Here is a 25,491-nt window from a genome sequence, read left to right as displayed (position 1 = left end):
GGCAGGGGCTTCAGTGCACAGACAGCAGGCCCATACGTCTCCGGGCCTGACATCTGATCGCTGCAGGAACAATTACAAAGCAATGCACTGCACTGCCGCGCCAGAAAATAATAAAAACAGAGCTGATAAATAATAGTTCTCCTTGCTCTCTTTTTGTTTCCTGCTCATTTGCAATCTAAATGCACCAATCAGGGTTTGAGTGGTTATTATTCAGACCCTACATATTCAAGAGGAGGCAGCTTTCAAGAAAAATAAGTGTTTGTATTATACTCCAAGCTACTTCAGGGAAATGTCCTCAGCAGAGACAGCTATTTAACACCAAGCACGCTAACAGTCAAATCCCTTGGACGGTCGTGCTGAGCGCTAATGCTGGAGCATGCATGTGCATATATATGTGTTAATGTGTTTATAGCCACGTGTGCATGGAATAATTATCGTTATTTGGATATGTGGATGCATGACAGTGTCTGGAATAAATAACCACATAACAACTAGTACTGTAGCGATACAACAGAGTAAAACCACAGATTAGCTTTTATTTCAAACAGACAAATAGTGTTTATACCATGTTTATTAGTTTTAAAAGAACATTTTGTTTGATTATCCCTGTCAATGAGCCAATGTTTTCACTCCTGACTTACATTGTTTTGAACTACAGGACAGATTACCACAAAACCTGGTGGAAGCATGTTGAGTCGGAGCAAAATTCATAAAAAAATTTAAAAAATGAAAATACTGTTCATTTGCATAAAATAGCAAAATATTGCATTTCATGAGCTAATATGGTGTAAAATATACATTTTCGAAAGAAGTAATACAGTGACATGTTGTCGTCAAGTAATGCTAGTTACAGTGGAGTAAAAGTATAAAGAGTTAAGTACAATTATCTCATACCTGAGTAAATAGTACTCAGTGAGGAAACGCTCCCAGGAAGGTGGGAGAGTATTTGGCCGAAACCTGATGGATTTCATTCATTCCCTGGACTCTCTGCTTCTGATCCAGAGGAGGCAAAGCAGCTGGAACGCCATTACTCTGCTTTTATCACCAAACTCTTCACTCACTCACTCACAGCCTGCTCTGAAATACAGCCTCTGCTATCCATCTATCTCTGGCTGGATTTTAAATTGCCTGGGCTATCCATCTTACACTGTGGTGTAAATAGTATTCACCGTGCAGCTTCAGCGAGAGAGAGAGAGAGTAAAATGCTTCTCACTTTCCCATTGCAAAAACCCCTGACAATAACAAAACACCCTCCGCGCTTCGATGCGCTGATGAGAGAAACGGGACCATTCATTGCCGCATGCAAGTCGCCCTGGCTCGGCAGAACCTGTATTTTTCACCGGGGCGTTTTGATTGCGACCATCGCAACACGGCCTATGTCCTGCTGAATCTCCATGTGAAAGGTGAGATGTATTTGTTCAGAGGATGGTGTCCCTGGTGATGGAGGGCTCCATATGGTCCACATTTGTTTACCCACTGATTACAGGCCTCTCCACCTTTCTGTGTGACTACCCCCCGCCTTCTTCTTCATCTCCATCGTCACGGGAACAGCAGCCACAGGGGAGAGCCGGTCCACAGGAAATTAGGAGTGTGACAAGATAAGACCCAGCGTTCATCTGATACTGTTCCCTGGCAACCAGTGAGAGCAGCGGAGAATGACAAAAAAGAAAAGAAAAGAAAACAGAACAACGTGTAGGAAAAGGTCTGCTGATGTAAGTGTAATGGACACACTGACACATCAGCTTTATCCCATTAAACGCACCTATAGACTGTGAATGCTGTAAGACAACCCCGACACTTACTTTCCCATAACCCATATGTGAGTAACACTATCTGAGCTGCCTGCGGTGTCGGCCGTCTGCTGGCAGGTCGATACTTCACTATCGTTCTTCCAAACACTGCCAGGGAGATGTGTGACTATAGGCCCATCTCACATTGTGCTTTATAGGTTTCCCCATCAGCGTGTGCAGATAAAGTGTCCCAGCCAAGCGAGTCATAACAACTTCCTCACTTACAAGAAATCCCTCAAGTCTCATCTCATGGAAGACAATGAAAAGGTGTCAAAACATGTAAAATGAATTAAGTTGAAGGGGAATCCGTTTGTAACGCAGGGCACATTGTGAACAGGACTGTGGTTACAGAGCGTTTTATCTAATGGCTTCACAGCAGGATTGAGCATATTCACAGGCAGTGAGTGTGTGTGTGTGTGTGTGTATGTGTGTGTGTGTGAGTGGGTGTGTGTGTGTGTGTGTCTTCTTATCTCAGTCAATCTAAACTGTCCTGATGTGTTGAATCCTGCTCATTCAAGCGTCTCTGCAGATTCAGATGAGCACTTTTTCTCTGTGGATTCCTCACTGATGAAAGAGCAAGGGGAAATGTTCTTTTTAGAATTTGGCCGCTCACATAAAAGACAAAAAAACACCCTCCCGTCTTTGGTCACTGCAGCCAGAACACATCCTTCTATCAAACACACAATCTCAACCCATGCAGTGTGCACGCTGCCCCCCGACTCCCTGACAACTAACACAAAGCCACAGAAAGGTGATGTGTGTGCCAGGATCGCAGCAGTTAATATGGTTGAAAGAAAATATGTCAACATCCAGGAACAAATAAATACTCAGTGTTGAAAATGTTCATATTTATGCAAAAGATGTAATCAACAATATTGACAGGCTGTACAGCTGATGTCTGCTCAGGTACAGCGACTGTTTGGGGTTAAAATCTTCGTTGGCAAGAATATTTTTTTGCTGCGTTTCATGGTTAAAAGTTCAAAATTCTTGGCAAGCTCTGCGTAGCAAAATATTCTCCAGCAGACCATTTGTAGGACTGAGAGCGAGTGGAACACAGTTTGGTTGAACAGCATCCGGACCCACCTCCCTACACAACTCTCTGCCATTTGGGTTTCTATAACTTTTCAAAATGGCAATTCAACCTCCACACACTTATGATAACAAATCATAGACTGTAAATAAAGATCTAAAATACATGTCTCCACTTCCTCCTACTGTCCAGAAGCTAAAATATCCAGGAGTCTGTGCAGTAGCGAGTGGGGGTTGGAGCAGCAGTATTGAAATCCTGCGAGTACACGAGTTTGACCAATCACGAGTCGGTCTCAGCTGTCAATCATGACTTTTCAACCCCTTTCATTGCAACAAATAACAAATTAAAACAAAACTGACCATCTGCTAACATGGAGGAGGCAGGGTTCACTTTTGGGAAGCTTTCATGTCGTCCATCTTTATATACAGTCTATGAAATCAACAAAAGCAAAGAGGAGTCAGGATTTAGCAAATCTGGAGGCCAATCCATGAAAGCAGATTAAAAGTTGGAGTTGGAGTTACTTTGACCTATTAAAAAGACATTTTCAGTTCACGACTCACAAGAGGCCTCTGATGATGTGAACCAGGCCAAGGCTATTTCCAAGATTTTAGGATCACGGAGTGTCGATTTGCATAAAGCAGGGAGGGGTTCCCAGCTAATCTCAAAAAGTTTAGACATTCGTCAATCCACAGTTAGCTATGATTTACTGCAGCTACTCTCTGGAGAAGTACAATGACCCAGCTGAGATGACTTCAAAGAGACAACTCATGATACTCAATGAGGTAAAGGAAGAAAACCCCAGAGTAACAGATGTAAAGGAATCACTGGAGCTGGTTTAACATCTGTGGAGGATGCTCTCGAAAAATAATTATAGTATCAGTGCATAAAGTTTGCCATATAAAAGAAAACTGAATTATAATAATGATAAAAAATAGCCCTGGATCTATTCATGTGTAATTCATATCATGCATTAAAAACCCTCAAATACAATTTGATCAAACCCACATGGAGGTTTTAGGTTCCTCCATTTGTCATTCAAGCAGCTGATCTTAACTCTACTTGGCACGTGCGTATTCACCGAAGCAAGACTTGAAGGTTATTAATGTAATTTGAGGAAGGAAAAAGGGAAGAAGGCAATGAGGCGCGGGCGAGTCTACAGGAGGTGGAGGAAGTGTTATCTGCTGTTGCTGTAGCAGCAGATGAGTCAAGACGTGAGTGTTACAGCCACAAGCTGGTGGAGAAGAGGGGGTTCTGACTCAGTGCTTCTCAAACATTCACATGCCAGGAGGCAAACGAGGAATGAAAACAGGTGTTTCTATGGAACACCTTTACATATGATAGCTTTGTAAACCATCTGTGCCATTGATTACACTGTGGTAATAAATAGCAGCAGAAAGCAATAGGGTGCTAATTGATGTCCATCTGTTGCAGCAATGAATATTGGCCTGTAGTGTCGCTGTGTGCTGTGACTGTCAGACTCTGTGGACTAATGAGCACTAAGCAATGTACCTGTGGGATAGAATAACACATTCATGGTTTAATTAATCTGATGTTGGATGGTTTGTTCAAATTGGCAGTATCCACGGTGTGAGTTAAATAATTAAAAAAATGTACTCAAGTGAGTAACAGCTTGTAACAGTATGGTACCACTTTAACTTTTCTCCTTGAGTAAAAGTAAGTAAGTACTTGCTTTTAAGTATACCCGAAGTATTGAAAGTGCTTGATGTGTAAAACCTGTGTAACTAATGCCTGCATGGGTAATTTGACTGTTTGGGGTTATAAACTTTGTTGGCAAGAATCTTTTTGTTTGCTCAAGACATTTTTCCTTAAAAAGGTCAAGTTTCATGGTTGTTGGTTAAAAAATCTCGGCAAGCTCTGCATGTGGTGAAAACCTCAAACAATAAAACCATGTGTAAAACTGAGAGCGCCGGTAAACTTGAACCAGAGCATGGTTTGGTCAAACAGCATCTAGTGTTGGTGATATTGTCACCAACATCACTTAGCAACTGTCTGCCTGTGTGTAGGTGAGAAAGGTAAGCAATGTAGGTATTAGTTCTGTCACTTTACTGTGTGCGACCAAGTGCAACAGTATAATAACAGAATTTCTCCAGTAGGGGCACTACTGGATACGAAAGCTGCCATGTTGCGCTAAAGACGTCTGCCCACTGGTGATCGTGGGATGTAGCCATAGTAACAAGGTCCCGTCCATACAAAGCAAATGCATGTCAATCTCAACTGTCAATTTTGATGATTCACTCTCATTTAAAGGGATATGAAAGGAAAATGAAAATTCACTCATTATCTACTCACCACTAGGCCGATGGAGGGGTGGGTGAAGTGTTTGAGTCCACGAAACACTTTCTGGGGTAAAAAGCGTTGCAGGCAAATCCAATACAATCGAAGTAACTGGTGACCGATTCTTTAAACGTCTGTGGTGGCCATTTGTCCTCTTGTTGCCGATTACCTTTAAAAATGAAATAAACATTATGGGCATGTAACAATGCATTGTAAGAATATAGTGGTAATGTACAGTAATGAATGTAATTTGTTACATCCCACCACTTCCTTGAATTGTCTCACAGTCATTACACTTTGATAATAGTGGATCACAGCTCTGAGGTCATCACACACATTAACACAGAGCCATCACTCAGCTGCTCATCACAGCTTCAGGATCAGCCCTGATCCACATGGTCACCTGCCCCATTACCGCAGAGGTCAGATCTCATCATTAGTCCTAATGCACTCTGGCACATCATTCGCCCATTTACTGCCTCTACTTCAGAGAATCAACAGCAGAATCCTTTACTTATTGAATGAGACATTTTTGTATTGTTTGAAGAGGAGGCGGAGATGCTTCTTGCCGTTGTTGCCTCCACCAGGGAGATTGTGTTTTCACCCCTGTCGTTGTTGATTTGTTAGTTTGTAAGCAAGATATCACAAAAACTACTAGACGGATTTTCACGAAACTTGGTGGAAGGATGTGATGTGGTTAAGGGAAGAATCTGTCAAATTTTTGTGCAATTTTTCAACATATTTGTTTATTTCTCAGAGATTTTAAAATTTTTACCAGACACATTTGGTGCAGCTTGATTGAATTAAAGGGACTGCTGGGTAGAGCTGGGCATTTAACTGAAAATGTATCGAATTTGTAATTTGTAAACTTTAATTAATGTTTCTCATGTCGGTTAATTCAGTTAATACTTTCCCTAATGTGTGCAAACACGAACGTTCGGGTTTCCGCTATGTTCATTTTGCATCAGCGGCCCAGGTACCTTGTACCGACCCGTCTGCTGTATCCCCTCCAGCTGATCTGCAATCACTTTACACATTAACCATAAACACCATCACTGATCAGAAGCTATTAAAAGCTGAACAGTACTGAAGTTTACTTTGTGTTTGTTTGATTCGCTCAAGAGTTTATGAGGCACGTATTTTAACACACTGAAAAACGTTTTGTACCCACGCAGTTCACCTGCTACACACAACACGAGACCTAACGTGAAGCACAACACGCAAAGTTAGAAATAAATTGTGATATTGATTTGAAGTCATATCGCCAAGCCCTACAGCTGGGTCTTGGTGGAGGTATGTGCTGTACTAAGTGCTGTTCTAGTTGCTGCTCTGGTTTGTTAAAACAGCATCTGTGCACCGGATAGGAGCACCAGGAACTTCTGTGGCCACTAAAAGCAACCTGGAGGCCGATGCAAATGGTCATGTCTCAGCCAGGGCGAGGATGAGCATTTAATGTGTCTCTGTGTTTAAGGGGAAGTGGCTGATAAGTAATGGGCACGAGATCAAAAATCAAAGCCAGGTGTCATTTTTAATTACGACAGGCCAACAGCAAGCCTCCGGACTGAAGGGCAGCGAGGGAAATCGCTCTGACGGCAGATCTCTCTCCACAGTGGACACGAAGAGAAAGTGAGCAGCTGTTCACATACATGGGTTTCTGTAAACACAGCTATTTCTGGATGCATGTATTTACATTAACAGGGTGGAGAAAGTAGGGCATCACAATGATTGCAATCTGTACATAGTTAATGGTGGTGTAGTTGGGAAAATCATGCAGCCGCTTATTCTCAGGTGAAAGAAGTTGTTTGTGTGGTTTTTCTTCTCCTCTCATGACCTTTTTATTTTGGACAATTAAATTGATCAGCACTGAAGTCACAGCGGGAGACCCTCTTAGCAGGGAAGGACACGCAAACATCGGAGGTGCACTTAGGATGTTACTGAAAATAGACATGCACAAAAAGTAAACACAAACTGACCTTCAGCACTGCTCTCAGACAACACAGCCACAGTTGAGAACGAATAAGGATCATGTGACAAATGATCTGACAGAGGCCAGGCATTTAGGTTATAGATCATTTAGCTGCCAGGTTCTTCTGCCATTATAAATTCTGCAATTTAGATCAGATCTCAAACCATCATTATTTATGTTGTCATCAAAACAAAAATAAATGTGGAGCATGAAAAGGGCAGAGAGGCTCTGATTCAGATTCACTTCTACACAACCATAACATCACAAACTGCCACAAATTTCAAGAACAAAAGAAACTGTTAAAAACTAAATTAAAAAGTAGTTTAAAGAGCGACTGACGAAAGAAGAAGAAAAGGTTCTTTCAGCACAACTCAATGGTTGATAAAGTTAAACTTGGCTCTATCCATGTGTTCAATGTGAGAAACAGTATAGTTAGTAAACAGTTCCTTTCAGCAACAAGCAATGTAGATATATTGTGAAGTGAAGTTTTACCTTTAAACGTTTACAGAATCTTTTTGGGAATTGTAACGAAGAACAGTTTAATTTATCCACAAAAGAAATTCACTTCAATTCCCAAGTGAGGTCCATTAAGTATCTGTTTTAAAGCTTTCAGTCATATCACACTATCTTCCCAGGTAAGTCTAGGGTTAATAATACATTTGAAAGTTGAATTAGTTAATTATTAAATCAATAACTGCATGCTGCAATTTGTTTTTGGCAAATCTGTATAATATTCCGGTAAATTTGACCGTTAATCTACAAACTGCAGAATCTGCAGAGAGAGGTTTCAATGATATTTGTCTTCATAAATTATTTTAAACCTCCCTGAGGTCTGGTAAAGAAATACATTCTAGATATCAGATGCGTCAGATTTTATGTATGTTCTCTCTAGCAGCTTGAGAGGAAATCCATAAATAATTAAATGTTTTAACTGCTCACCTCAGGGTTCAAAATATGAAATGAGCAAGAAAGACTCAAATAAAAAGTTATTTTTTAACTTACTTCATAACTGACAGAAGGTTAAAGGGACAGCATAAATATTAACATTTCTTTTTACACTTTAGATATTCTACTAAACACAATATATATTTTATTTTTAAGCTGATCTTTGATTTGTCTCTTGACCTTTCTTGATATTTTGTTTGGATCCAAAAAGAAAGTAAAAAAAGATGTATTGCCTACATTAGGTATCACAGCTTCATATAAGTGTTGGAACAAGTAGATGATGCATTATTTTTTTATGTATATTTCTAATTTGTTTTACTTGGAGAAGCTTAAGCAGGAAATTAAGGTGTTTAATAAATGCAGATCAAGAGCTACACAGAAAAAGAAAAGATGGCACAAATGTACAGTCAGCTCTCAGGACAGGTTTATGGTGGAGTGCGACCAACATATTGGCTGATATGAGCCTCTCACAGACACGTGTGTATCTGTGTTTGTTTGCCAATATAAAATTAAATATTTAAAAAAATAAACAATGCAGATAAATATGTGCATTTACGATTACATTTTCATTAGAAATTGTTTTATTTTATTCATTTAAGTTCTATATATTTTGGTAATCATTTTTTTATTATTATTTGTTATTTATGATAATGTTTATGGTTAAATTGTAAAATATCAAGCCTCAATTACATTTCTTTGTCATAAGGGTTTGATAGTCAGATATGTCGACATCAAAAATGTTTTACTCCCTAATATCGTATCGACCCCATAAGGTATTTTAAGGCCTTATAGAACTAGAACATATAGTACCTATGTTCCTACAACTTTTAAGAGAAGATAACACCATGTGCTGCTGTGAAAGTGATGAGTGTATATTTTTGAAATTATGATGATGAAGATGATGATGATGATGATGATGATGATGATGATAATGGCAACTGCCAGCACAGTTTCAGTTTCTCATAGCCAACATCTAGAGTTCAGCGCAGGGTGTCAGGCTCACCGCTGGTCGCTGCCACTACAGGACCATCACATAAAAGCTACGTGTCACTGCAGATCACATATTAGATCTCCTCCTCCACATGAAGCCTCTCTCCACAGGTCATGTTCTGTTCCACCTCTACTTCTACCGCTGTTTCATCAATGATTCAACATCCAGGTTGTTTCAGACAGTTATTTTCCTGTAATGGCCTCAAGCAAGGAAGTGGGAAAGCTGCAGGGTGATGACATCTGACTTTGCTAACAATCCTACAGTCTCCGCTGTCAATCATGATGTTTCATCCTGTTTATTATATCAAATAAGTCATTAAAACCAAATGTATCAGAAAAAATTAACTTGGACACGTATCAGTGTGATAAGAGCTACCTAACAGAAACCATCTTTCAGGAAGAAAATTATTTGTTGTGTGTACCATCTGCTAACATGGAGGAGGCATGGTTTATGAACTATACTGCAGCCAGCCACCAGGGGGCTATCAAGACACTTTGGCTTCCCTTTTGGGGAGCTGTAATTTTGTCTATATATTTTTGTATATATATATTCCTAGCATGTTAACTTTAACTACTGAAGCTCATGGAGCAGTCATTTGTTTTGAAGGTCATAAACCAAAGTCTAAGCCACAGGATACATGTTATTTTTGGCTCATCTCCAGAGGAACATTAACTTCTTTAAAATAAAAATGATAAAACATGCAATAGTTGTAGTTATACCCAACAGCCTATCTCACAATGTTCAATGAAATGAAAAATGCCCGCAGAAGAAAATGGGTTCTTCCTTGGCCCATACCCCACCCTTTCACCAAGTTTCAATAAAGTTGGTTCAGTGGTTTTTGAATTTCCTGCTAACAGACAGACGAACAGTAATGAAAACATAACCTCCTTGTCAGAGGCAATCTTTCGAATAGTTGCTGAGATATCTCAGCCTGGACCAAAGGGGATGACCCAACCAGGATGGAAATGTCAGATCTGTTAAACAGATCGGACATTTCCATCCCTTTAAAAACAAGCATCAGAAAGTACCTGGACAGGATGAAAACTCATGTCTGTATCGCATAAAGAAAAATACTGTTCTCTGCCTTACAGCACCTCTAGAGAGGACAGCACCTTACTCATTCTTTTATCATCTTTTTTGCTTTGCTCTAGAAGAACCTCCTTGCCTCTCCTCTATTCTCTAAAATCCTTTATATCCAGGTGTAATATCAGTTTTAAAGCTTCCATTAAGCCTCTCCATCCAAAAACACACTGCGGATACTCCTCAAGTTTTTTGACAAAGCCAGAGGGAATATTCGTGATGTTCGTCTACTTCTTCGCCACATATTGTGAGCTTTCCTATGACCCCTGACCTCAACAACAATACGTGAAAGTCAGTACGTTTAGCATATCCACAGGCAGTTAGTCGAGCAGGAAGTCAGACGGGTTGTCAGCTCCCATCAGCTGCTGTTCATCTGTGATTCTGCGACGGGATGTGGATCCAGGGGGGGTTAAGCAGAGAGGGAGATGGAGGAAGACAAGCCGGATGTTGGGTAAGTGCTGGGGTTGGCCCTCTGTCAGCCCAACTCATCCAGAGCCCTGTCTGGACTTCCCACCGGCCCTGAAGTTGGCACAGCAGATCAGGGCGGCGGTGACAGCGGGACCACAAGTAGAGAAGAAGTCACAGGCAAACAGGTTAACGACGGCCAAGATTTAGCGGAGCAGCTCCGTCACCTCCCCGCTGGATCCTGCTGACTTTTACAAATCACACCCAGCCAGAATCTGTAATGCTGTCATCATAACAACTTTTGAGGCTACAGTAAAGTGTGTGTGTGTAGTGTATGGATATAACTCCAGGCGGTGTGATTAAAGCCTTTACTCCCACTTCAATGTGTTTGACGAGGTTTCACTCTGACATCTGAGGTCCTGTGAGTCACAACAGAATCTGCTGCTAAATGACATGAATGTAGGATTTGACTCGACAAATAAACGGTACATTTATGGTCTAGCAAGAAAAAGTAGGCAGTTGTAGGCCTCCGCCGACCAGTGAACTTTCTGTGTACATATTTCTACAAACTTTTGTTTGATTCATATAAGGTCACTGTGACTTTGATCTTTGACACCTGAAACATCATAACTGTATCCGAAGATCTAAGTCCAAGTGACAACTGATCAAAAGTTGAAGAAATTCCCTGAAGCAGTCTTAAAATATCACATTCAAGAGGCCCAAAACATGATTTTAGAGGCCACTGTGACCTTGACCTTTGACCTCCAAGCACCAATCTAATCGGTTCATCTTTGACTCCCAGTGAACGTTTAAACCAAATTGAAGACATTCCCTTAAGATGATCTTAATATATCATGTTCAAGAAACTGTTTTGTGTGAGTCCACAAGACCATCCTGAGGTGCACACAGCTCGGGATATAACATCTCCACCAGGAGCTGCGTCGGGTTGACCTCAGTTTCCATTTTTTTAGGCCGATGCTGATAGTGAGTAAAAAAACAGACCCACAGGGGTCCAAAAAAACTGAGACCACTCTATATTTTTTTGTAATCCTCCAAATAATCACAAAAGGAGGAATTTTACACTTTAAAAAAACAATACCTCATGTAAAATGAAGAAGAAAGGATTCTGTTCTGTATAGATCAACAATTTGGGACATCGACAAACTTCCTGTGAACAAATGGTCTGATACAACTCGGATTGAGTTGTATCCTTTCCACTGAAGCATGCGTTCTTGGAAACGGGTCATTGACAGATTCTCTCTCGGTTTGAAAAACAAACCCGGCCAAACAGACCTTCGTGGGTGGGACAGTGTTTCTCTGTGCCAAAACCAGGAAAATGCTGACTAACAAAAAACGCCACAAATAAGGCAACATGCATATTGAGAGATGCAGCTCCACAGTTTCTAGAAACTCAGTTTTCTGAACTGTTCAATCAGCTTATCACTTTGATCAGCATGAAAAATGTTCACTGCCCCTTGCAACCACAATGCACCAAAACTCACAAAATGGATTTCATGAACTCAGTATTTGAATAATACAATGAAACTGGAAAACATTGTGTAATTATCGGGCTAAGAGATCGTTTAAATTGAGAAAGATAATTAGGTAACACAGTCCTTTAAATTATTCAGCCAGATGTTTTTTTTATAAATATCTATTAATACAAACTAATGGACCAATAAAGTCTTACATTTAATCTATCTTAATGTATTAGCCATATATTTAAAGAAGTTCACTCTCGTGCTGTTACAACCTGAGACGAATCTGTGCCTAGTGTATATTTATGTTACCATGCTGTAGTGCAATATACAATACACAGACTCACACTCATACACACAGACACACAAAGCCTATGGGATCATCTCTTAGCTCATAGTCCTGGAAAACAGCAAAACCCTATAAGAAGCTCACCGAAAAGCAAGAGGAGAGCTTAATGTCATCAGAGCAGCACTCGTCAGCAAAGTTCAGCTTCAGCGGGTTACATTTAAAGTTCAACTTCCTCCTCTGAGCCACAACACATTTGCTCTTTGTTCTGTGTGAGATGCGTGAGGCCCTGGAAAACCCCGGCATAGATGGAAAGAAACAACTTTTGTATGCAATGCAAAGAAGAAGGAACATTTGACAGAACTATTATCCTTTACATAATGTCTCAGTGACCTTGTGTTACCCATTCGTGAATAATTATCTGAATGTAATAATAATTGCACCTTCTAGATTTAGGTTTTAAAAAAGTAAATGGACTTTCTATTCTAAACAAGTCTATGAGTCACATTTACATCCTACAGCAAATTTAAATACAGTGTGTTTTTACTGCAACACATCATTCACATTACTAACTGTGCCTGCCTGCTCTCTGATGCAGGGCAGGTGCAGTGGGCGGCTGTGGCTCAGGAGATAGAGCGGGTCGCACACTAACAGGGGCAAGGTCATTTTGTGGTTCAGCGTCTTGCCCACGGACACTTCAGGGCCAAGGATCAACCTATCAAGCTTCTGGTTAGTGGACGACCCGCTCTACCTCCTAAGCTGCAGCCACCCAGTGTAAAGAACCTGCCCAGCATCAGAAAGCTGCAGACATTAAAAGTTAGAGATGACCTGGAGAACATCGTGGGGCATCAGCAGCTACAGAGGCAAATATTAGCCGCACAAGTTAGTGGAGGCCAAAACAAAGCAAACAGAAGAGTTCAGAATTCATCAGTTTGCCAAAAATGTTGCTCATTGTCTTCTGGTTATGGCGAAGCACAATTATATGCTAAAAAAGACAGTAAAGGTTATCAGGAGACACATGTAAATCCACAAATATTTGCATAAGCTGCAAACCACGTCATACAAAAACAACTGAAACTAAAATGGCGCTCAGTAGAGCACATATCTGTATTCTCCCTCTGTTCCAGATCTACACCAAATTGTGTGGTAGTCCGCCCAGTGTTTTTTTTTTGGGTGTTTCGGGCAGACAGACAAAAACATAACCTCAGTGAGGTAAAACATACCCATTTATACAGCAATCTTGTTCCCACAGGGTTCTCAAGTAAATGCAATTGTTTAACCTAACATATTCACTTGTGTACACACACACACACACACACACACACACACACACACACACACACACACACACACACACACACACACACACACACACACACACACACACACACACACACACACACACACACACACACACACACACAAATACATATATCTGTAGTGTAATTTTGCCAGAAATATGCACTGTGTCTTGTATCCTCATATATGGTCCCAGGGAAATGTTTCTTCATTGGCCACTGGTTATCAGCACCCCACTGGTTATGTCATAGGTGATAAGCCATATTATATTTTCAGCACACGTTGCCCCCAAGTGGCCAAAAAATCTATAGATGCTAAATTCAGTCTGAATCAGCCTGTAGACATAGACATGTAATGACTGGTCTATCAGAAGGCCACTGCTATGATAGTAGTTGAATTCAAACATAGACACATTGGAAACATAAGTGTTGCCTGGACAATGCATGTGAAAGTGCCCTTTGCTCAGTATAGGAGAAGTGTTTCATGAAGTGTTTCCATAAATGCAGCCATTAATCTCTTGACTGCTGTGGTCAGAGGTGAGCGGACGCTTCCGTTGCCACGTGGGTAGGAACTCATTCTCTAAGGGATGTGGTCTCAATAATCTGCTCTCTCCTCCCTGCTGGTTTAATTATTGCAGCCCACAGGGTTATTTGTGAGATAGCGGTGGAAAAATGTCAGCAGGGGAGTTCAAACAGGATAAAGCCCTGACAGAGAATCACCTAAAAATCAATCTGGTGAAGAGACTTTTTTTCTGTGAATGTGTCTTTTTAATTCTGAGAAAACCAACATATCTGATCACTCACCACCTGTAAAGCACAGAGGGGATGACAAGAGCTTTCTTTGACAACACGGCGTGTCAAACATCAGACTGTGATACCATCGTAAGAAGCATCATCCAGGGCTCATATGTGAAATCCTCAGTAGAGAGTAAAGGTCCAAGTGAAACGCCCATTAAACCACATTCAACTCGTGCGACTAGGCCACATGAAAGAGATTTTAATATTGACTTCAAGACTCAGACACTCAGCCCTCAGTACGGTCACAGCTCATCAAGCATTAGCATCAACATCGCCGCCAGCGTTTCATCTTCAGATTTCAACAAGATCAGCCGAGTAGTGCTTTAAGTAACATGTATAAAGAGATGTTCACAAAAAGCTGTTTTTAAAAACGACTAAAAGACTAGTATGACATTTCAGGGAAGAGCACATGCAGATTTGTGCAGCTATTCTTATAAAGACTTGGCATTGACTTCCATTCATTAAGGACAGCCTAACCACAACCTTAACACTAACACTAACGTAAGCACAATTTACATCCGACCACTAACCTTAACTAGGACCTCAGAGATTAAGTCATGCCTTAGGCTTTGGTCCCCATAAAGTCTAATGGTCCTGACAAGGTCAGTATTTATGCTTGAAAAGGTCCATAAGAGGCAACAAAAATGAACACACACACACACACACACACATAAAAGCAAAGCTTGTCATTAAAACATTTTAAGCAAACATTGCACAGAGAAGTAAAAATACCACACTTTTAACTTATAACTTGATTTCACACCTTTCTATTTCCTTTGTTTGTTTGTGTGTACGTGTGTGTGTGTGTGTGTGTGTGTGTGTGTGTGTGTGTGTTTGTCTTATCAGCACCTCAGGAGGTGAAGGGTGCACTGAGGCTTAATGGTAATTGTGCATATATTAACACTGACTAATCATTTCTTTCAGTGTCAAATATCACCTGGAGAATTTAAGATTATTTCAGTGCGCGCACACACGCAAACACACACACACCAACACACACACACACTCTTCTAGCTACAACATATAATCTATGCAACAATCTGAATGGAAGCAAAAACAACAAAGTAGCGTCTAAGCTTTTAAGCCTCTTCCTCATTTGTCATCATCATCTCTGCACTAAGAAGATGATCAAATCATTCATTTCTTACACGTAGCATCTCTCTCTCTCTTTCTCTCTCTCCTTCTCGTTTCATGTTTTTTTTTCAGTCTCACTCTCATTGTTTGCGTAAGATAAGATTTTGCTTTGCTTTCAAGTTGTCATTTTAATGAGCATTATTATTATTCATTGTGGCAGTCAACACTTTATATTTGTCTTTTGAAAATACAGTAAAAATACACTTCCTGTGAAGCTGCAGATCAGAGGCTCAAAAAAGCTTTAATCTAAGTATTTGATTTGAATCCTGAAAGCTGAGGAACGGGTCCCAAAGAAGGTCTGTTAAAGGGACTGGAGCATATCCCAGCATGCACTGGGACAACATAAGTGCTGGACAACACCATGCACGACCTGAGATATCGAGTAAATCTGATAATTAATCTAATTGAATACAGCAAAACAATAATCTGCCATGTTCACTGACTGTTAACAGAATATACTAAAATAATGAGCCATGAATCATTCAACTGCATTTATTTGAATGAACTGCAAACCCTTTAACAGACACATTAGTATGAGTCTAGCTAAACATTAGGTCAAAACTGTTTTGACCATCCATACTGTTTATCCCATTATATATTATGTATATTGTATATTATATCTGTACAGGAGAATAGTGCCTGTCTAAAAGAGATACTCTCTTCTCTCTCCAAGGTCAGGTTAAAGATAAAGGACCAACCAACAGTACACTGTAGTGTCTATGTTGAGGGACTTTCATATCTAACTCAGATGTTCCAGACAGAGGCACCAACTTCAACTCTCACCAACTTTAACTCTTTTGCGTATTTCACCAGTGGCAAGACACAAGGACACAATGTGATTTAGGAATGCATATTTAGACTTAACTATCCAATAGGATGCGAACACCTACATGTAACATCGAGAGTGACAGCAATTCTAGCCTTTCATGGATGTGCTGTTAGAATGGGTGACACAAGTAGAGGAAGATATACTGGGAGGCTGTGGGAGACGTCTTCAGACTTTGGGGTGACAGTTGCTCATGTTACTCTGTTAGCGTTTGTATATTGTTCCACATTCTGGTCTCCTTGATGCATCAAGTCTACATTAAAACCTTTTGCATAAAACATCAGCTGCTGCCGGAGTTCTCTTTTCACCAGCTTCCAGAAAACTTCCACAACAAAAACAACTGAGTGAAATCTGATGATTGTGAAAGACCTGACTTATGTTTCAGAAATATTGATTTTTTTGCAGCTTACATGAACATTTAATGATTCCTTCGAGGGTCGTGCGCACAGCAAAGCCGAAGACATAGGATTTGAGGGAATGTGGAGCAAAGGATGAAAATAAACAGCAATTCAAATTCCAGAGTCTGCAAAAATACAGAGGATGAGGAGAACATGATGAAATAAAACTAGAATAAATTATTAATGATATTATCAACCTACCACAAGTTTGAAAAAAAACTAAATGAAGCAAAAAAAGTTGTTTGAAACTAGAGTACACAAAAACAAAACAAGATGAATGAAACATGCAGCATACTTGAAAATATAATGAAATGAGAAGAATGTGAATTCTTTATGAAAAATATAATATAAATAAAATTCATTTATATAGCATGTTTCTTCAAAATGTTACAAAGAGCTTTAAAATGAGGACATAACACAAGACAGGTAGATGAAATAAGTATGGAACATGAGCAGAGAAAAACATAGAAGCATAAAAAAGATAAGATATATAAATAAATTGGATTACTCCGTGTAAATAAGAGCCAATGTAAATTATTGTATAAGCTTTTACAAAGAAAAGTTTTAAGAAGGGATTTACAAGAAGCTTTCAATAGGACCAATAAGTTCAATGGGCATCAAATTCCACAATATGGAGGCCCTAAAAGCAAAAGCTTTGTTATGAGGGGACATATGGTGTCATTATAACCAAACCAGAAACATAAAGTATGTCATTTTTCAGTGTAAAACAAGCTAATTTGTAAAAAATATATTAGTTGATATCAGGAGGCCCCAAACAAAAGGGACCTACCAATCTTCACTTCTTAAAATTATAAACAATATGCATACTTAACATACATAAAAATAAAAGCTCAGCTCGGGGCCCCAGGCAATTGCTTGCTTTGCCTATCCTGTTGCTACGCCCCTGCCCAGAAAATGTCTAATGAAAACTTGATTGAGAAACCAGATTATGAGCAGATTTTGAAAATAAACAGAGTTTTAGTGGTGTGGCTCACTCACTGGTGCACCACTTTGTTCCAGACTCAACTGGATCAACAACTATTGGATGGATTTCCATGAACATCACTAAACTTCGGAAACTCTCTGACTTTCAATCCCACATTCACACAACGTCATGACCAGATAGGAAAAAGTAAGCAGGGGCTTGAATTTCTCTGACAAGCTCAATTTTTCTCTCCATTCATTACACCTTTCATGAAAACAGCCAAGTGAAACACTGAACGCCTCTCAGGAGGATCTGTCCGCACCATCATTCCCACACATAAGTGATTATTGCGTCTCGCCCTCTGTGACAGCAGGCTTTTCATCCCGCCTTTGAAACGGCTGTAAACACTGTTACCTTTGACAACTTGTCACATGCACTAGTTCTTTTCTGCCATAACGCTCTTCTTGTCTGGAGATTTTAAAAGTGCTGGAAGATCGAAGCTTAATGATTTTGGATCAAAATAAATACCATCACAGGCTGTTTCGCTTTAAAGAGAAGGTCAATTACCTGACACACACAAACCCGCAGCAGAGAGGAGGCCATTTGCACATCGAATTCACATAATTAGGCTGCAGATTTGGCCTGATGAGGTCACTCAACTGTACAAACCAGTGAGAAATAACTGATTAAAGCACAGAGCTGAGGAGTGTATTGAGTGTGAGGAGGCAGCGGACCTGAGAGCAAAGAACCCTCTGCAGACGCTTCACTTCACACAGAAGGAAGGAGGGCAACGGGCCCAGCTACCGAGATCCTGGACGATCTGAACCGACCCCACCAGAGATAGTGTTGGACCAGTGGCTGCCTCGTCTGATCCATGTATCCTGACAACAGCCTGCGTGGAGATTATCCATGCACAGCGTGATGGGACTGGAAAAGGTCAGCAGCCATGATTAGTTTGTCACACTTCTTTGCCAAAGCACCTGCCACTGACGAGGTTGGACATATTAGCCGTCACAGAGTGGTTTCACGCTGTTCACATCTAAAACCAAACAGAATTGACCTGTTGTTTGAAGTAAATGTTAAAAAAGTAAGTAAATGGATGGTAAGGGGCTTCCAAAGTTGCTTTCTTTATATATATGCAATTAAGCAAATCATCTTGGCTCAAGCTTCCTCCTTTGAAACCACCAGCCTCTCTGGAGCGCCTCTCTATCTTGGTTTCGTAGAGCTCTTGTTTAGTGAGTCAGCCAGCACGGATAGCCAGACATTATTACTTGATCAGGGTCCAAGACCCAGCTCCACCAGCTGGTCCGGCCCGGTTCTGTAGGCTCGCCGTGTCCAGAGAGCCAGCAGGAAACCCTCTGCGGTGAATAGTCAGCCTCAGGTGACACCGGGAGGACACCACAGGGATCCGGCTTAAAATACGACAGAAAAAAGAAAAAAAAAAAGCGAGCCCATCAAGGATCTGTGGGATTATGTGTTTGTAGCGAAGGTGTTGTTTGTTTGTCAAGTCCCAGAGGGTCCTAAATGTGCTACATCCCTTCTCAGACAACACGCGACAGCCTTGCATCAGCCACAGAAACGTGCCTCCTCCATTTTTCGGCGTCTTGCCACAGAACAAAGCCAAAGGTTCGTCTCTGGAGGCATTCAGACCCGTCACAGTGCAACACCCTCTGAGAGCAGCTTTGTCTTGGGGCAGCAGCCAGATGAAACACTGAGGACGATTCCCATTCTCACGCAAATAATTATAAAGAAAATATGAATACCGTTTATATATTGCATCATGAATACATTTCATCGCCGTCCATCAACGACAAGATAAAAAGTTGCCATTCTAATACAGGCCGAGGATGTCGACTGCAGAACTGTGGCATGGATTGATTTTAATGTGGGAAGCTGCTGTGTGTCAGCAGAACAATAAGCAGCTGCAAATTGAAAAGAGTTTTTGAAATCAGTGGAGGAGGAAGAATATAAATCCATCAGTGAAGGCAAAGCAGAAATACAGCAATGTGAAAATACTGGTAGGGACAAATCTTAACAATGTAGAAGTAGAGTGGTTCCTTTCACAGAATATTACGTTGTCATATATTAGATTTTAGTGATGCATTAATTCAGCACTAAATAATGGTGTGGCTGGAGACGTTAGAATAAATATTGACTATAGATTGACAAATAAAAATCTCAGCTCAAGATTCATTGGCTATTTTTTTTCTTAAGTGTTCAAACATACGTTTTACTCTTCATGACGAAACGTGGGATGCAAAACAAGTGGGTGTGGAATATTATTTTATGAGTGACTAGTTACAGAATCAGTGGTTCCCTATTCAAAGTAGAAGTAGAAGCAAAAAATAACATGATTTTATGCTTTTCTTTGTTGGACTTTTTCTACGATCTTTGGATTTTGGACAGTCAAACAAAACAAAAGTTTTGATGATGTCACCTCAGCTTTAATCAAATTTTTGTTTTTGTTTAGATTAATCAAGAAAATAATCCTCAGACGTATCAATAATCAAAATAACCTCAAGTTCCACCATGAAAATTCCTTAAAATGTTTTGAAAAGGATTCAAGATTTTAAACTCTGATAGGTTTTGATGCAGTTAAGAAATAGAAAATAGTTTGAAGCCAGTCAACAAAGCTGTGCAGCAGTGTGACCATGTCCAAGTGCTGGTGCTCCTGCAGAGTGAATTCCTCTCCCTCGTAAACACTCTCCCAATTTAAATAGAGTGACAGGTTTGAAAGAGCTGAGCAGAGTTTGTGCGATCAAAGAATTTAAAGGGAGCACAGATTTGGAAAGAAGCCTCAAGCTATGACGAGTAGACTGTTTAAACTGCAGACGTGTGTGTGTGTGTGTGTGTGTGTGTGTGTGTGTGTGTGTGTGTGTGTGTGTGTGTGTGTGTGTGTGTCAGTGCAACTAGGAGGCACTAAGTAAAGGTTGGGCAACAATGTAATGATAACACTGAAACACCCACACAGCCAGGGGGCGCACAACAGAGGAAACCCCATTCCTCGATTCTATTCTTCCACAAATCCCCAAAGTACATGATCAGCTGCTGTTTATTTCCTGCTTGAATAAGTCATCAAATCACCTATAAAAATTTGCCAATATGAGCCTTTCACAGAAATATTAAACTTTCCTTTTACAGAATAAACCATGCAGAAAAAAACAGGCACCTCTGTATAGGCTTAAATGTTACATTAAAAAAAAAAATATATATATATAGTATACACATACAATAAAGTTAATAGTTGAAATGTAAAATATTACATCTAAATTTTTTTTTTTACATAAGGATTTGATAACATCTGTGGAATCACTGTGAATTTATATATATATATATATAAGTATCAGACTATTTAACAGTATTGTATCGGTATCAGCATCTACTCCCAAAAAATCCACATCTGTCGGCCTCTGATGCTGGATTGTATTGCACACATATACTGGCACAAAACACTATCTAATCTCAATGTATCATCACAGTCTTCTACTTTCTCACAGACTCAGTTCTGTCGTCTTTACTCTTGGGCGACATATAAATCAAAAGGTCTTAGGTATTAGCGGACACTGTACACTGAGCAATCATTGTTAAAAAATAGAAAATGTCCAGATCTGATGTTCAGGTCATCACAATGTCTCTTCACTCTACTGTAGAACATTGAAATACCAAACTGTCTTTAAGGTGTCGTCGTTTTTGTGATGAATTAATTTTCTTTTCTTCAGATATTCGGACAACCCTCTCAATGTTCCCTCCTTTAGGATCTGTCCTCATCATTTATGTGACGGACCATTGGGAGACATTAAACTTCTTCTTTTTGTCCCATGAGTCTCTGGGCTCTGCTAGAAAAAGCAATCCATAGACTGGGGGTCCCCAGGGAAACCTCGTCACTGGGACAGTTCACTCACAAGTGAACAATGCAGAGCCAAAGTGAACATGAGCTTTTATTCAGCTCTACATCCCCAACACTCCTGACTGACAGTTAGTGGCGCAGGTGCAGCCGTGCACAGCCTTCAAAGCAACACAGCTCTGCAGCAAACAATACAGTTTTCGGGAAAATAAAGCTCAAAACTACACACACACACACACACACACACACACACACACACACACACATATATACAGAGTATATTCCTCGCACAGGCAGAGCTCCTCTCTGCTTCACTGGACACTGATGCACCTGAGTCTCTGGCCTCTCGCCTGGATGCACAAGTGGAGAGATGGGATCTTCCAGGAAAAAGCTGCAGCCAAATCAGATCGCTCCGGGGGTGGGGGCAGGTCTGATCTACCTTTTATTACCTCTCTCACACTGCCCATCTATGGAGAGCAGCGCATAACACACAGTGGCCATGTCATGCAGGCTCTCATCCAGAACTGAAACAGCGAAAGGCACCGCATTCCCGCAGGCATCCTCTCAGCCGTGCACCACAGGTCAAATCGGCGAGCGCCAAGCTGCTGTTGTTGCAGGAGATCAAAAGAAACGTGAGCAGGCCAGAAATGATTTCGATTAAACAAACAGCACAACAGGACGCGCCTAAACAATTTCCCCCTGTCCTGATAGGACTGCTAGTCTGTATCTTCAGGTGTGTGTCACCATCACTTAGCTCCCACCAACATGGGCATGTAGTTGCAGGGCTGGAATATCCGTTCTGAGCAGAGGATGTGAGCAGGCGCCTGGGGATGGATGAGGGGCCTGCACACTTTTCTCTTCCTGTTTATGTAGCATCTCACTTATGACTGTGGCGAGCATGAGTCACCATGAACAGCTCGAATCGCTGTGGGAACAAGGGCTATATTATGCATTTGTCTAGTCAAGTATGTGTGGCTGCATTTTGCAAAGATAAATTGCAGTAATGTGAAAAGCTGCTGGTGCATGTTGATTTTTCTTTATTTTTTTGGGGGGGGGGCTGAATCATATTGGAAGAATAAACGAGAAAAGCCATTATGAAAAACGATTTTATACACATCAATACGCGTATTTGCTTCTGGAGACACCTGGAGAGAATACATAATACACAGACACCTGGAGAGAATACATAATACACAGACACTTTTAAACTGCTTTTACTGACCAAGTTGTTTAACCAGGTCAGTCTACATGCGAAGATGTTCTTATCATGCTGGACATCAACAAATCAAATGTTCTGTTACGTGGGGGGAAAATAAGGCATCAGGCGCGGTTGTAACCTCTGCAATTCAATTTTGATGTGTAAACTCTCCATACAGGTTGACCCTTGACCCATGAATGCTGCAGTTGCAAAGTGTGTGTTGCTGCTTGTAAAGCTTTGTCACCAAAAATACATTAATACATTACTTTCCATTTAAATTAAATTACTGTCTATCATATTGGAAGTATTCAGGATATACAGACAGGTGACAAATTAAACAGAGAAACAGGAACCCGGCATCCCCATCCTCTCCACTACTTTGAATATAAACACCAGGTGAGGGAACATCTAACAGAACAGTGTTCCCTCCCTCCAGAACAGTAACAGAGACTTGTAGAACCAATGTCAAGGTTTGGGGTTGCCTGATATCTTACACAGACACTTTATGTTTGTTTTTTCCTTTAATTTGTCACCTGTTTGATCACAATTCTGAATTCATGAATCAAATAAATGCATTTTCTCTATGGGCTAATCCTATTTTTAGTCCTAAATCTTCGAATGTAATTATTTGCATCAGTTTTTTTTATTCTTTAAAAGAAAATGCAAAACATCCCTGATTTACAATTTACACTTAAACAAGCAGCAGCCACATTTCCATATGAGCACACAGATTTACTGGGCACATACCATATGACCACCTAACTCATTAAGTGCATTGAAAAAGGGGAGCTCACAGTAATATGCATGAAACCTATACAGTTAATAATATTCAGCTCCCAGTCAGTTCCAACCAACAAGGTCAGATTTAATCCAGTATCATCTGCTTTTCCAGGGACAGTGAATAATTCTTATTTGGAAACAGCCCCAGTCGAGGCCCCAGATGTGGAAAACAGACAAGGACGTGAGCGACATCCTCGATCACATCGTGTCACTCTGTGTTGTTATTCACAACAGACTCGTTGCCTGGTTATTATACTTTTAAACATCTTATTTTAGCAATGGAAAAAATTCAGAGAAGAAATGAGAAAAATGACTGAGGACTAATATGATTTATAATTTTAATCCTCAGTGAACATTATATTAATAGTAGAACGTCACTGATTAATGGCCGAGCAAAATCAGTTTTATATATATATATATATATATATATGCATCAACGCTCCAAGAACTTGTATTGTTTCATATATGAGAAACTATAAAATCAAATCTGCAGCTTGAGATTGTATTTATGCAACTGCAGGAAATCCATAATATTTACCACATTTGAGTTTTCTGGATTTTCTCCATTAAGCTGTGGAGAACTCTCATTTTCACTGCTTATTATTTCCCCTTTACTCTTCTGAATAACAAGCTGATACCTTTATCCAAAGGGAGAGTTTGCATTTCAAATTATGCATGAAATATGGTAATAGGCTAGAAATGTTCCTCAATAATAAAAAAACATTAGATATGAATAGTTTAATAAAAGCTTGGTAAGTTGCTCCTTCTGGTCACACTTTTGAGTCACGAGTCTCCAATTCATTCATTACCAAACACCAAGTGACCAGGGGAGCGCCCCCGCAGCAAACATTGCTGTATTATAATAATAATTCCATTTTTAATTAAAGTGCAGTTTACTGATGTTGGACTCCTCCATGGCGGCGACTGGATGTTAGGTAATTCAGAGAAGTTGCTCTTTTAGTTGTGTAGGAAACACTGAGCACTCAGGGGGATGAGAGGAGGGAGTCTTTTAATTATCACGGCTGAGCGCGCAGCACAAACAACAGCACTACACAGTCGCCATGAAGGATGCAACACACTCCATCTCACTTGCAACGTCCCTGCTCGCACAGCATTTGGAGAAAGAGCTTCACAAACATGGAACAAACAGGTCTTTGTGTTAAATCTTTAAACATGTACAAACAAAGAGAAAAGCTGATTCTGTCAAGTTCTGTGTGGTAAACTTTGCAATGTTCCAAAACAAATGTGCTGACATGAGCCAACAGCTTCATCACAGCCTTTTTTTTTTAAAGAAGACAAATATTCAAGGTCCTAGTTTCATCTGGTTGATTTTACTGTTTTAACTGATGTTAACTAGTGTGCTATGAAGAAGTGTACTCTGTGTAAAGTTGTTTTTTTTCCTCTGCCTTTTCTGTTTCCATTTGCCAGCCTTTGTTTGTGTTTGTCGGATTGTGTCTCATGTTTGTTTCTTAGCTGTTTGCACTGCATAGATTTCATTAATAATATTGCTCCTAGAGATTAAACTAGAGATAAAGTCGATTATTGACAATCAATGAATTTGTTGGTAAACAGAAAGATAATCTGCAAATATCTTGATGTACAAACTGGTACCACGAAGAGAGCCAACATCTCACTTGTTATAAGATTCGTGGTTGTTTAAATGGGCAATAATCATTTCTGTTTGTGCAATTCATCTGCAATCCATTACACTGTATTCCGCCCTAACTGTATATATTTATTTTTACATTGTAAATTTATATTTTTATATTTGTCTTAGTTTTATATAATGCATATTTACTTATTAGGTTCACTGCATAACAGCAAAATTATTAGTTGTGGGACTAATAATGGATTATCTCATCTTATCTCCTTAGTGGTTTGTCTTTCTTTTTATCTGATATTTAGCTTCAACTGTACTGATTCCATATGATATCTACCTCGTTGTCATTTAAAAAGGAGGTTCAACATTACATAGACACTACTGACATTGACAGATCAACGTGCAGTGTCCCTGCACAACATCT

General features: G+C 40.1%; 1 long non-coding RNA gene across 1 annotated transcript in view; it reads right to left on the bottom strand.

Annotated features, from left to right (window-relative positions):
• Positions 1-5,136: 5,136 nt before the first annotated feature.
• Positions 5,137-25,491, bottom strand: part of LOC118122958 — a 41,855-nt gene continuing 21,500 nt past the window's right edge. Inside the window, exon 5 of the long non-coding RNA XR_007034888.1 lies at positions 5,137-5,284. This is a non-coding gene — a long non-coding RNA (uncharacterized LOC118122958). The remainder of the gene's footprint in view (positions 5,285-25,491) is intronic.

The sequence above is a fragment of the Hippoglossus stenolepis genome, chromosome 16, assembly GCF_022539355.2.
Source record: "Hippoglossus stenolepis isolate QCI-W04-F060 chromosome 16, HSTE1.2, whole genome shotgun sequence".
In the NCBI taxonomy this organism is placed as follows: domain Eukaryota; kingdom Metazoa; phylum Chordata; class Actinopteri; order Pleuronectiformes; family Pleuronectidae; genus Hippoglossus; species Hippoglossus stenolepis.
This window is presented reverse-complemented; position numbering and strand designations above follow the sequence as displayed.